The following is a 16563-nucleotide window of genomic DNA, read 5'->3' as shown; positions in this document are numbered from 1 at the left end:
CACAAGTAGAATGGAATGGATTGGAATGGAATGGAATGGAATGGAATGGAATGGAATGGAATCAACCCGAGTAGAATGGAATGGATTGGAATGGACTGGAATGGAATGGAATGGAATGGAACGGAATGGAATGGAATGGAATGGAATGGAATGGAATGTAACGGAATGGAATGGAATGGAATAGATTGGAATCAACCCGAGTAGAACAGAATGGAATGGAATGGAATGGAATGCAATGGAATGGAATGGAATGGAATGGAATGGAATGGAATGGAATGGAATCAACCCGAGTAGAACAGAATGGAATGGAATGGAATGGAATGGAATGGAATCAACCCGAGTAGAATGGAATGGATTGGAATGGACTGGAATGGAATGGAATGGAATCGAAAGGAATGGAATGGAATGGAATGGAATGGAATGGAATGGAATGGAATGGAATCAACCCGAGTAGAATGGAATGGATTGGAATGGACTGGAATGGAATGGAATGGAATGGAATGGAATGGAATGGAATGGAATGGAATGGAATGGAATCAACCCGAGTAGAATGGAATGGATTGAAATGGAATGGAATGGAATGGAATGGAATGGAATGGAATGGAATGGAATGGAATGGGATGGAATGGAATCAACCCGAGTAGAACGGAATGGATTGGAATGGAATGGAATGGAATGGAATCGTATGGAATCGAAAGGAATGGAATGGAATGGAATGGAAAGGAATGGAACGGAATGGAATGGAATGGAATGGAATGAAATCAACCCGAGTAGAACGTAATGGAATGGAATGGAATGGAAAGGAATGGAATGGAATGGAATGGAATCAAATTTAATGGAATGGAATGGAATGGAATGGAATCGAATGGAATCGAATGGAATGGAATGGTATAGATTGGAATGGAATGGAATGGAATGGAATTGAATGGAATGGAATGGAATGGAATGGAATGGAGTGGAATCAACCCGAGTAGAATGGAATGGATTGGAATGGAATGGAATGGAATGGAATGGAATGGAATGGAATGGAATGGACTGGAATGGAATGGAATCAACCCGAGTAGAATGGAATGGATTGGAATGGAATGGAATGGAATGGAATCGAATGGAATCAAATGGAATGGAATGGAATGGAATGCAATGGAATGGAATGGAATGGAATGGAATGGAATGGAATCTACTCGAGTAGAATGGAATGGATTGGAATGGAATGGATTGGAATGGAATCGAATGGAATGGAATGGAATGGAATGGAATGGAATGGAATGGCATGGAATCAACCCGAGTAGAACGGAATGGAATGGAATGGAATGGAATGGAATGGAACGGAACGGAACGGAACGGAATGGAATGGAATGGAATGGAATGGAATGGAATGGAATGGAATGGAAAGGAATGGAATGGAATCAACCCGAGTAGAATGGAATGGATTGGAATGGAATGGAATGGAATGGAATGGAATGGAATGGAATGGAATCAACCCGAGTAGAATGGAATGGATTGAAATGCAATGAAATGGAATGGAATGGAAAGGAATGGAATGGAGTGGAACGGAATGGAATGGAATGGAATCAACCCGAGTAGAAAGGAATGGATTGGAATACAATGGAATGGAATGGAATGGAATGGAATTCAATAGAATAGAATGGAATGGAATGGAATGGAATCGAAAGGAAACCAATGGAATCGAATGGAATGGAGTGGAATAGAATGGAATCAACCCGAATAGAACGGAACGAACGAAATGGAACGGAACGGAACGGAATGGAATGGAATGGATTGAAATGGAATGGAATCGAATGGAACCGAATGGAACCGAATGGAATGGGATGGAATGGAATGGAATGGAATGGAATGAACCCGAGTAGAATGGAATGGATTGGAATGGAATGGAATGGAATCGAATCGAATGGAATGGAATGGAATGGAATGGAATGGAATGGAATGGAATGGAATGGAATGGAATCAACCCGAGTAGAACGGAATGGAATGGAATGGAATGGAATGGAATAGAAAGGAAGGGAATTCAATGGAATAGAATGCAATGGAATGGAATGGAATGGAATGAACCCGAGTAGAACGGAATGGAATGGAATGGAATGGAATGGAATGGAATGGAATGGAATGGAATCGAATAGAAAGTAATGGAACGGAATGGAATGGAATGGAATCGAATCGAATGGAATGGAATGGAATGGAATGAAATGGAATGGAATGGAATGGAATGGATTGGAATGGAATGGAATCGAATGGAATGGAATGAAATGGAATGGAATGGAATGGAATGGAATCAAATCAACCCGAGTAGAATGGAATGGATTGGAATGCAATGGAATGGAATGGAATGGAATGGAATGGAATTGAATGGAATGGAATGGAATGGAATGGAATGGAATGGAATGGAATGGAATGGAATGGAATCAACCCGAGTAGAATGGAATGGAATGGAATGGAATGGAGTGGAATGGAATGGAATGGAATGGAATGGAATTTAATGGAATGGAATGGAATGGAATCGAATGGAATCGAATGGAATGGAATGGAATGGAATGGAATGGAAAGGAATGTAATGGAATGGAATCTACCCGAGTAGAATGGAATGGATTGGAATGGAATGGATTGGAATGGAATGGAATGGAATGGAATCGAATGGAATGGAATGGAATGGAATGGAATGGAATGGAATCAACCCGAGTAGAACGGAATGGAATGGAATGGAATGGAATGGAATGGAATGGAATGGAATGGAATGGAATGGAATGGAATGGAATGGAATTTAATGGAATGGAATGGATTGGAATCGAATGGAATTGAATGGAATGGAATGGAAGGGAATGGAATGGAATGGAATAGAATGAAATCAACCCGAGTAGAACAGAATGGAATGGAATGGAATGGAATGGAATGGAATGGAATGGAATGGAATGGAATCAAATGGAATGGAATGGAATCAACCCGAGTAGAATGGAATGGATTGAAATGGAATGGAATGGAATCGAATGGAATGGAATGGAATGGAATGGAATGGAATGGAATGGAATGAAATCAACCCGAGTAGAACGTAATGGAATGGAATGGAATGGATTGGAAAGGAAAGGAATGGAATGGAATGGAACGGAATAAAATTTAATGGAATGGAATGGAATGGAATGGAATGGAATGGAATGGAATGGAATGGAATGGAATGGAATGGAATGGAATGGAATCAACCCGAGTAGAATGGAATGGATTGGAATGGAATGTAATGGAATGGAATGGAATGGAATGGAATGGAATGGAATCAACCCGAGTAGAATGGAATGGATTGGAATGGACTGGAATGGAATGGAATGGAATGGAACGGAATGGAATGGAATGGAATGGAATGGAATGGAATGTAACGGAATGGAATGGAATGGAATAGATTGGAATCAACCCGAGTAGAACGGAATGGAATGGAATGGAATGTAATAGAATGCAATAGAATGGAATGGAATGGAATGGAATGGAATGGAATGGAATGGAATCAAACCGAGAAGAATGGAATGGATTGGAATGGACTGGAATGGAATGGAATGGAATGGAATGGAATGGAATGGAATGGAATGGAATAGAATCAACCCGAGTAGAACGGAATGGAATGGAATGGAATGGAATGGAATGGAATGGAATGGAATGGAATGGAATGGAATGGAATGGAATGGAATGGAATCAACCCGAGTAGAATGGAATGGATTGAAATGGAATGGAATGGAATCGAATGGAATGGAATGGAATCAACCCGAGTAGAACGGAATGGATTGGAATGGAATGGAATGGAATGGCATGGAATGAAATCAACCCGAGTAGAACGTAATGGAATGGAATGGAATGGAATGGAAAGGAAAGTAATGGAATGGAATGGAATGGAATGGAATGGAATGGAATGGAATGGAATGGAATGGAATCAACCCGAGTAGAACGGAATGGATTGAAATGGAATGGAATGGAATGGAATGGAATGGAATGGAATGGAATGGAAACAACCCGAGTAGAACGGAATGGATTGGAATGGAATGGAATGGAATGGAATCGTATGGAATCGAAAGGAATGGAATGGAATGGAATGGAATGGAATGGAATGGAATGGAATGAAATCAACCCGAGTAGAACGTAATGGAATGGAATGGAATGGAAAGGAATGGAATGGAATGGAATGGAATAAAATTTAATGGAATGGAATTGAATGGAATGGAATGGAATGGAATTGAATGGAATGGAATCAACCCGAGTAGAATGGAATGGATTGGAATGGAATGGAATGGAATGGAATGGAATGGAATGGAATGGAATGGAATGAAATTTAATGGAATGGAATGGAATGGAATCGAATGGAATCGAATGGAATGGAATGGAATGGAATGGAATAGAATGGAATCAACCCGAGTAGAACGGAATGGAATGGAATGGAATGGAAAGGAATGGAATGGAATGGAATGGAATGGAATGGAATGGAATGGAATCCAATGGAATGGAAAGGAATGGAATGGAATGGAATCCAATGGAATGGAATGGAATGGATTGGAATGGAATGGAATCGAATCGAATTGAACGGAATGGAATGGAATGGAATGGAATGGAATCCAATGGAATGGAATGGAATCGAATGGAATCAACCCGAGTAGAATGGAATGGATTGGAATGGACTGGAATGGAATGGAATGGAATGGAATGGAATGGAATGGAATGGAATGGAATCAACCCGAGTAGAACGGAATGGATTGAAATGGAATGGAATGGAATCGAATGGCATAGAATGGAATGGAATGGAATGGAATGCAATGGAAAGGAATGAATTCAACCAGAGTAGAACGGAATGGAAAGGAATGGAATGGAATGGAATGGAATGGAATCAACCCGAGAAGAATGGAATGGATTGGAATGGACTGGAATGGAATGGAATGGAATGGAATGGAATCAAATCAAGCCGAGTAGAATGGAATGGATTGGAATGGACTGGAATGGAATGGAATGGAAGGGAATGGAATGGAATGGAATGGAATCAAATCAACCCGAGTAGAATGGAATGGATTGGAATGGAATGGAATGGAATGGAATGGATTGGAATGGAATGGAATGGAATGGAATGGAATGGAATGGAATGAAATGGAATGGAGTGGAATAGAATGGAATGGAATGGAATGGAATCAACCCGAGTAGAATGGAATGGATTGGAATGGAATGGAAAGGAATGGAATGGAATGGAGTGGAATGGAATGGAATGGAATCAACCCGAGTAGAATGGAATGGATTGGAATGGACTGGACTGGACTGGAATGGAATGGAATGGAATGGAATGGAATCAAATCAACCCGAGTAGAATGGAATGGATTGGAATGGAGTTTAATGGAATAGAATGGAATGGAATGGAAGGAATTGAATGGAATGGAATGGAATGGAATGGAATGGAATGGAATGGAATGGAATGGAATGGAATCAACCCGAGTAGAATGGAATGGATTGGAATGGAATGGAATGGAATGGAATCGAATGGAATCAAATGGAATGGAATGGAATGGAATGGAATGGAATGGAATGGAATGGAATGGAATGGAATGGAATCAACCCGAGTAGAACGGAATGGAATGGAATGGAATGCAATGGAATTTAATGGAATGGAATGGAATGGAAGGGAATTTAAAGGAATGGAATGGAATGGAATGGAATGGAATTGAATGGAATGGAGTGGAATGGAATCAACCCGAGTAGAATGGAATGGATTGGAATGGAATGGAATGGAATGGAATCGAATGGAATGGAATGGAATGGAATGGAAAGGAAAGGAATGGAATGGAATGGAATGGAATAAAATTTAATGGAATGGAATGGAATGGAATGGAATGGAATGGAATCGAATGGAATGGAATGGAATGGAATGGAATGGAATGGAATGGAATGGAATGGAATGGAATGGAATCAACCCGAGTAGAATGGAATGGATTGGAATGGAATGGAATGGAATGGAATGGAATGGAATGGAATGGAATGGAATCAACCCGAGTAGAATGGAATGGATTGGAATGGACTGGAATGGAATGGAATGGAATGGAACGGAATGGAAAGGAATGGAATGGAATGGAATGTAACGGAATGGAATGGAATGGAATAGATTGGAATCAACCCGAGTAGAAAGGAATGGAATGGAATGGAATGGAATGCAATAGAATGGAATGGAATGGAATGGAATGGAATGGAATGGAATGGAATGGAATGGAATGGAATGGAATGGAATGGAATGGAATCGAAAGGAATGGAATGGAATGGAATGGAATGGAATGGAATGGAATGGAATGGAATGGAATGGAATCAACCCGAGTAGAATGGAATGGATTGAAATGGAATGGAATGGAATCGAATGGAATGGAATGGAATGGAATGGAATCAACCCGAGTAGAACGGAATGGATTGGAATGGAATGGAATGGGATGGAATCGTATGGAATCGAAAGGAATGGAATGTAATGGAATGGAATGGAATGGAATGGAATGGAATGGAATGGAATGAAATCAACCCGAGCAGAAAGTAATGGAATGGAATGGAATGGAATGGAATGGAATGGAAAGGAATGGAATGGAATGGAATGGAATAAAATTTAATGGAATGGAATGGAATGGAATGGAATTGAAAGGAATCAACCCGAGTTGAATGGAATGGATTGGAATGGAATGGAATGGAATGGAACGGAATGGAATGGAATGGAATGGAATGGAATCAACCCGAGTAGAATGGAATGGATTGGAATGGAATGGAATGGAATGGAATGGAATGGAATGGAATGGAATGGAATGGAATGGAATGGAATCAACCCGAGTAGAATGGAATGGATTGGAATGGAATGGAATGGAATGGAATGGAATGGAATGGAATGGAATGGAATGGAATCAACCCGAGAAAAACGGAATGGATTGGAATGGAATGGAATGGAATGGAATGGAATGGAATGGAATGGAATGGAATGGAATGGAATGGAATCGAGTGGAATGGAATGGAATGGAATGGAATGGAATGGAATGGAATGGAATGGAATGGAATGGAATGAAATCAATCCGAGTACAACGTAATGGAATGGAATGGAATGGAATGGAAAGGAAAGGAATGGAATGGAATGGAATGGAATAAAATTTAATGGAATGGAATGGAATGGAATGGAATGGAATGGAACCGAATGGAATGGAATGGAATGGAATGGAATGGAATGGAATGGAATGGAATGGAATCAACACAAGTAGAATGGAATGGATTGGAATGGAATGGAATGGAATGGAATGGAATGGAATCAACCCGAGTAGAATGGAATGGATTGGAATGGACTGGAATGGAATGGAATGGAATGGAACGGAATGGAATGGAATGGAATGGAATGGAATGTAACGGAATGGAATGGAATGGAATAGATTGGAATCAACCCGAGTAAAACAGAATGGAATGGAATGGAATCGAATGCAATGGAATGGAATGGAATGGAATGGAATGGAATGGAATGGAATGGAATGGAATGGAATCGAAAGGAATGGAATGGAATGGAATGGAATGGAATGGAATGGAATGGAATCAACCCGAGTAGAATGGAATGGATTGGAATGGACTGGAATGGAATGGAATGGAATAGAATGGAATGGAATGGAATGGAATGGAATGGAATCAAACCGAGGAGAATGGAATGGATTGAAATGGAATGGAATGGAATGGAATGGAATGGAATGGGATGGAATGGAATCAACCCGAGTAGAACGGAATTGATTGGAATGGAATGGAATGGAATGGAATCGTATGGAATCGAAAGGAATGGAATGGAATGGAATGGAATGGAATGGAATGGAATGGAATGAAATCAACCCAAGTAGAACGTAATGGAATGGAATGGAATGGAAAGGAATGGAATGGAATGGAATGGAATAAAATTTAATGGAATGGAATGGAATGGAATGGAATCGAATGGAATCGAATGGAATGGAATGGTATAGAATGGAATGGAATGGAATGGAATGGAATGGAATGGAATGGAATGGAATGGAATGGAATGGAATGGAATAGAATGGAATGGAATGGAATCAACCCGAGTAGAATGGAATGGATTGGAATGGAATGGAATGGAATGGAATGGAATGGAATGGAATGGAATGGAATCAACCCGAGTAGAATGGAATGGATTGGAATGGAATGGAATGGAATGGAATCGAATGGAATCAAATGGAATGGAATGGAATGGAATGGAATGGAATGGAATGGAATGGAATGGAATGGAATGGAATGGAATCTACCCGAGTAGAATGGAATGGATTGGAATGGAATGGATTGGAATGGAATCGAATGGAATGGAATGGAATGGAATGGAATGGAATGGAATGGAATGGAATGGTATCAACCCGAGTAGAACGGAATGGAATGGAATGGAATGGAATGGAATGGAACGGAACGGAACGGAATGGAATGGAATGGAATGGAATGGAATGGAATGGAATGGAATGGAATGGAAAGGAATGGAATGGAATCAACCCGAGTAGAATGGAATGGATTGGAATGGAATGGAATGGAATGGAATGGAATGGAATGGAATGGAATCAACCCGAGTAGAATGGAATGGATTGAAATGCAATGAAATGGAATGGAATGGAAAGGAATGGAATGGAGTGGAACGGAATGGAATGGAATGGAATCAACCCGAGTAGAAAGGAATGGATTGGAATACAATGGAATGGAATGGAATGGAATGGAATTCAATAGAATAGAATGGAATGGAATGGAATGGAATCGAATGGAAACCAATGGAATCGAATGGAATGGAGTGGAATAGAATGGAATCAACCCGAATAGAACGGAACGAACGAAACGGAACGGAACGGAACGGAATGGAATGGAATGGATTGAAATGGAATGGAATCGAATGGAACCGAATGGAACCGAATGGAATGGGATGGAATGGAATGGAATGGAATGGAATGGAATGAACCCGAGTAGAATGGAATGGATTGGAATGGAATGGAATGGAATGGAATGGAATCGAATGGAATCGAATGGAATGGAATGGAATGGAATGGAATGGAATGGAATGGAATCAACACGAGTAGAACGGAATGGAATGGAATGGAATGGAATGGAATAGAAAGGAAGGGAATTCAATGGAATAGAATGCAATGGAATGGAATGGAATGGAATGAACCCGAGTAGAACGGAATGGAATGGAATGGAATGGAATGGAATGGAATGGAATGGAATGGAATGGAATGGAATGGAATTGAATCGAATAGAAAGGAATGGAACGGAATGGAATGGAATGGAATCGAATCGAATGGAATGGAATGGAATGGAATGGAATGAAATGGAATGGAATGGAATGGAATGGATTGGAATGGAATGGAATCGAATGGAATGGAATGAAATGGAATGGAATGGAATGGAATGGAATCAAATCAACCCGAGTAGAATGGAATGGATTGGAATGCAATGGAATGGAATGCAATGGAATGGAATGGAATTGAATGGAATGGAATGGAATGGAATGGAATGGAATGGAATGGAATGGAATGGAATCAACCCGAGTAGAATGGAATGGAATGGAATGGAATGGAGTGGAATGGAATGGAATGGAATGGAATGGAATTTAATGGAATGGAATGGAATGGAATCGAATGGAATCGAATGGAATGGAATGGAATGGAATGGAATGGAATGGAAAGGAATGTAATGGAATGGAATCTACCCGAGTAGAATGGAATGGATTGGAATGGAATGGATTGGAATGGAATGGAATGGAATGCAATCGAATGGAATGGAATGGAATGGAATGGAATGGAATGGAATGGAATGGAATGGATTGGAATGGAATGGAATGGAATCAACCCGAGTAGAATGGAATGGATTGGAATGGACTGGAATGGAATGGAATGGAATTGAATGGAATGGAATGGAACGGAATGGAATGGAATCAACCCGAGTAGAATGGAATGGATTGAAATGGAATGGAATGGAATCGAATGGAATGGAATGGAATGGAATGGAATCAACCCGAGTAGAACGGAATGGATTGGAATGGAATGGAATGGAATGGAATCGTATGGAATCGAAAGGAATGGAATGGAATGGAATGGAATGGAATGGAATGGAATGGAATGAAATCAACCCGAGTAGAACGTAATGGAATGGAATGGAATGGAAAGGAATGGAATGGAATGGAATGGAATAAAATTTAATGGAATGGAATGGAATGGAATGGAATGGAATGGAATGGAATGGAATTGAATGGAATCAACCCGAGTTGAATGGAATGGATTGGAATGGAATGGAATGGAATGGAATGGAATCAACCCGAGTAGAATGGAATGGATTGGAATGGAATGGAATGGAATGGAATGGAATGGACTCAACCCGAGTAGAATGGAATGGATTGGAATGGAACGGAATGGAATGGAATGGAATGGAATGGAATGGAATGGAATCAACCCGAGTAGAATGGAATGGATTGGATTGGAATGGAATGGAATGGAATCGAACGGAATGGAATGGAATGGAATGGAATGGAATGGAATGAAATTTAATGGAATGGAATGGAATGGAATCGAATGGAATCGAATGGAATCGAATGGAATGGAATGGAATAGAATGGAATCAACCCGAGTAGAACGGAATGGAATGGAATGGAATGGAAAGGAATGGAATGGAATGGAATGGAATGGAATGGAATGGAATGGAATGGAATCCAATGGAATGGAAAGGAATGGAATGGAATGGAATGGAATGGAATGGAATGGAATGGATTGGAATGGAATGGAATCGAATCGAATGGAACGGAATGGAATGGAATGGAATGGAATGGAATCCAATGGAATGGAATGGAATCGAATGGAATCAACCCGAGTAGAATGGAATGGATTGGAATGGACTGGAATGGAATGGAATGGAATGGAATGGAATGGAATGGAATGGAATCAACCCGAGTAGAACGGAATGGATTGAAATGGAATGGAATGGAATCGAATGGCATAGAATGGAATGGAATGGAATGGAATGCAATGGAAAGGAATGAATTCAACCAGAGTAGAACGGAATGGAAAGGAAAGGAATGGAATGGAATGGAATGGAATGGAATCAACCCGAGAAGAATGGAATGGATTGGAATGGACTGGAATGGAATGGAATGGAATGGAATGGAATCAAATCAAACCGAGTAGAATGGAATGGATTGGAATGGACTGGAATGGAATGGAATGGAATGGAATGGAATGGAATGGAATGGAATCAAATCAACCCGAGTAGAATGGAATGGATTGGAATGGAATGGAATGGAATGGAATGGAATGGAATGGAATGGAATGGAATGGAATGGAATGGAATGGAATGGAATGGAATGAAATGGAATGGAGTGGAATAGAATGGAATGGAATGGAATGGAATCAACCCGAGTAGAATGGAATGGATTGGAATGGAATGGAATGGAATGGAATGGAATGGAATGGAATGGAATCAACCCGAGTAGAATGGAATGGATTGGAATGGACTGGACTGGACTGGAATGGAATGGAATGGAATGGAATGGAATGGAATCAAATTAACCCGAGTAGAATGGAATGGATTGGAATGGAGTTTAATGGAATCGAATGGAATGGAATGGAAGGAATTGAATGGAATGGAATGCAATGGAATGGAATGGAATGGAATGGAATGGAATGGAATGGAATGGAATGGAATCAACCCGATTAGAATGGAATGGATTGGAATGGAATGGAATGGAATGGAATCGAATGGAATCAAATGGAATGGAATGGAATGGAATGGAATGGAATGGAATGGAATGGAATGGAATGGAATGGAATCAACCCGAGTAGAACGGAATGGAATGGAATGGAATGCAATGGAATTTAATGGAATGGAATGGAATGGAAGGGAATTTAAAGGAATGGAATGGAATGGAATGGAATGGAATTGAATGGAATGGAGTGGAATGGAATCAACCCGAGTAGAACGGAATGGATTGGAATGGAATGGAATGGAATGGAATCGAATGGAATGGAATGGAATGGAATGGAAAGGAAAGGAATGGAATGGAATGGAATGGAATAAAATTTAATGGAATGGAATGGAATGGAATGGAATGGAATGGAATCGAATGGAATGGAATGGAATGGAATGGAATGGAATGGAATGGAATGGAATGGAATGGAATGGAATGGAATGGAATCAACCCGAGTAGAATGGAATGGATTGGAATGGAATGTAATGGAATGGAATGGAATGGAATGGAATGGAATGGAATGGAATCAACCCGAGTAGAATGGAATGGATTGGAATGGACTGGAATGGAATGGAATGGAATGGAACGGAATGGAAAGGAATGGAATGGAATGGAATGTAACGGAATGGAATGGAATGGAATAGATTGGAATCAACCCGAGTAGAACGGAATGGAATGGAATGGAATGGAATGCAATAGAATGGAATGGAATGGAATGGAATGGAATGGAATGGAATGGAATGGAATGAAGTGGAATGGAATGGAATGGAATGGAATGGAATCGAAAGGAATGGAATGGAATGGAATGGAATGGAATGGAATGGAATGGAATGGAATGGAATCAACCCGAGTAGAATGGAATGGATTGAAATGGAATGGAATGGAATCGAATGGAATGGAATGGAATGGAATGGAATCAACCCGAGTAGAACGGAATGGATTGGAATGGAATTGAATGGGATGGAATCGTATGGAATCGAAAGGAATGGAATGGAATGGAATGGAATGGAATGGAAAGGAATGGAATGGAATGAAATCAACCCGAGTAGAAAGTAATGGAATGGAATGGAATGGAATGGAATGGAATGGAATGGAAAGGAATGGAATGGAATGGAATGGAATAAAATTTAATGGAATGGAATGGAATGGAATGGAATTGAAAGGAATCAACCCGAGTTGAATGGAATGGATTGGAATGGAATGGAATGGAATGGAATGGAATGGAATGGAATGGAATGGAATGGAATCAACCCGAGTAGAATGGAATGGATTGGAATGGAATGGAATGGAATGGAATGGAATGGAATGGAATGGAATGGAATGGAATGGAATGGAATCAACCCGAATAGAATGGAATGGATTGAAATGGAATGGAATGGAATCGAATGCAATGGAATGGAATGGAATGGAATCAACCCGAGAAAAACGGAATGTATTGGAATGGAATGGAATGGAATGGAATGGAATGGAATGGAATGGAATGGAATCGAGTGGAATGGAATGGAATGGAATTGAATGGAATGGAATGGAATGGAATGAAATGGAATGGAATGGAATGAAATCAATCCGAGTACAACGTAATGGAATGGAATGGAATGGAATGGAAAGGAAAGGAATGGAATGGAATGGAATGGAATAAAATTTAATGGAATGGAATGGAATGGAATGGAATGGAATGGAATGGAACCGAATGGAATGGAATGGAATGGAATGGAATGGAATGGAATGGAATGGAATGGAATCAACACAAGTAGAATGGAATGGATTGGAATGGAATGGAATGGAATGGAATGGAATGGAATGGAATCAACCCGAGTAGAATGGAATGGATTGGAATGGACTGGAATGGAATGGAATGGAATGGAACGGAATGGAATGGAATGGAATGGAATGGAATGGAATGTAACGGAATGGAATGGAATGGAATAGATTGGAATCAACCCGAGTAGAACAGAATGGAATGGAATGGAATGGAATGCAATGGAATGGAATGGAATGGAATGGAATGGAATGGAATGGAATGGAATCAACCCGAGTAGAACAGAATGGAATGGAATGGAATGGAATGGAATGGAATCAACCCGAGTAGAATGGAATGGATTGGAATGGACTGGAATGGAATGGAATGGAATCGAAAGGAATGGAATGGAATGGAATGGAATGGAATGGAATGGAATGGAATGGAATCAACCCGAGTAGAATGGAATGGATTGGAATGGACTGGAATGGAATGGAATGGAATGGAATGGAATGGAATGGAATGGAATGGAATGGAATGGAATCAACCCGAGTAGAATGGAATGGATTGAAATGGAATGGAATGGAATGGAATGGAATGGAATGGAATGGAATGGAATGGAATGGGATGGAATGGAATCAACCCGAGTAGAACGGAATGGATTGGAATGGAATGGAATGGAATGGAATCGTATGGAATCGAAAGGAATGGAATGGAATGGAATGGAAAGGAATGGAACGGAATGGAATGGAATGGAATGGAATGAAATCAACCCGAGTAGAACGTAATGGAATGGAATGGAATGGAAAGGAATGGAATGGAATGGAATGGAATCAAATTTAATGGAATGGAATGGAATGGAATGGAATCGAATGGAATCGAATGGAATGGAATGGTATAGATTGGAATGGAATGGAATGGAATGGAATTGAATGGAATGGAATGGAATGGAATGGAATGGAGTGGAATCAACCCGAGTAGAATGGAATGGATTGGAATGGAATGGAATGGAATGGAATGGAATGGAATGGAATGGAATGGACTGGAATGGAATGGAATCAACCCGAGTAGAATGGAATGGATTGGAATGGAATGGAATGGAATGGAATCGAATGGAATCAAATGGAATGGAATGGAATGGAATGCAATGGAATGGAATGGAATGGAATGGAATGGAATGGAATCTACTCGAGTAGAATGGAATGGATTGGAATGGAATGGATTGGAATGGAATCGAATGGAATGGAATGGAATGGAATGGAATGGAATGGAATGGCATGGAATCAACCCGAGTAGAACGGAATGGAATGGAATGGAATGGAATGGAATGGAACGGAACGGAACGGAACGGAATGGAATGGAATGGAATGGAATGGAATGGAATGGAATGGAATGGAAAGGAATGGAATGGAATCAACCCGAGTAGAATGGAATGGATTGGAATGGAATGGAATGGAATGGAATGGAATGGAATGGAATGGAATCAACCCGAGTAGAATGGAATGGATTGAAATGCAATGAAATGGAATGGAATGGAAAGGAATGGAATGGAGTGGAACGGAATGGAATGGAATGGAATCAACCCGAGTAGAAAGGAATGGATTGGAATACAATGGAATGGAATGGAATGGAATGGAATTCAATAGAATAGAATGGAATGGAATGGAATGGAATCGAAAGGAAACCAATGGAATCGAATGGAATGGAGTGGAATAGAATGGAATCAACCCGAATAGAACGGAACGAACGAAATGGAACGGAACGGAACGGAATGGAATGGAATGGATTGAAATGGAATGGAATCGAATGGAACCGAATGGAACCGAATGGAATGGGATGGAATGGAATGGAATGGAATGGAATGAACCCGAGTAGAATGGAATGGATTGGAATGGAATGGAATGGAATCGAATCGAATGGAATGGAATGGAATGGAATGGAATGGAATGGAATGGAATGGAATGGAATGGAATCAACCCGAGTAGAACGGAATGGAATGGAATGGAATGGAATGGAATAGAAAGGAAGGGAATTCAATGGAATAGAATGCAATGGAATGGAATGGAATGGAATGAACCCGAGTAGAACGGAATGGAATGGAATGGAATGGAATGGAATGGAATGGAATGGAATGGAATCGAATAGAAAGTAATGGAACGGAATGGAATGGAATGGAATCGAATCGAATGGAATGGAATGGAATGGAATGAAATGGAATGGAATGGAATGGAATGGATTGGAATGGAATGGAATCGAATGGAATGGAATGAAATGGAATGGAATGGAATGGAATGGAATCAAATCAACCCGAGTAGAATGGAATGGATTGGAATGCAATGGAATGGAATGGAATGGAATGGAATGGAATTGAATGGAATGGAATGGAATGGAATGGAATGGAATGGAATGGAATGGAATGGAATGGAATCAACCCGAGTAGAATGGAATGGAATGGAATGGAATGGAGTGGAATGGAATGGAATGGAATGGAATGGAATTTAATGGAATGGAATGGAATGGAATCGAATGGAATCGAATGGAATGGAATGGAATGGAATGGAATGGAAAGGAATGTAATGGAATGGAATCTACCCGAGTAGAATGGAATGGATTGGAATGGAATGGATTGGAATGGAATGGAATGGAATGGAATCGAATGGAATGGAATGGAATGGAATGGAATGGAATGGAATCAACCCGAGTAGAACGGAATGGAATGGAATGGAATGGAATGGAATGGAATGGAATGGAATGGAATGGAATGGAATGGAATGGAATGGAATTTAATGGAATGGAATGGATTGGAATCGAATGGAATTGAATGGAATGGAATGGAAGGGAATGGAATGGAATGGAATAGAATGAAATCAACCCGAGTAGAACAGAATGGAATGGAATGGAATGGAATGGAATGGAATGGAATGGAATGGAATGGAATCAAATGGAATGGAATGGAATCAACCCGAGTAGAATGGAATGGATTGAAATGGAATGGAATGGAATCGAATGGAATGGAATGGAATGGAATGGAATGGAATGGAATGGAATGAAATCAACCCGAGTAGAACGTAATGGAATG

Source organism: Gorilla gorilla, chromosome 17, assembly GCF_029281585.2.
Source record: "Gorilla gorilla gorilla isolate KB3781 chromosome 17, NHGRI_mGorGor1-v2.1_pri, whole genome shotgun sequence".
NCBI lineage: Eukaryota > Metazoa > Chordata > Mammalia > Primates > Hominidae > Gorilla > Gorilla gorilla.
The sequence above is the reverse complement of the archived record's forward strand: the minus strand, read 5'-3'. Positions refer to the sequence as shown.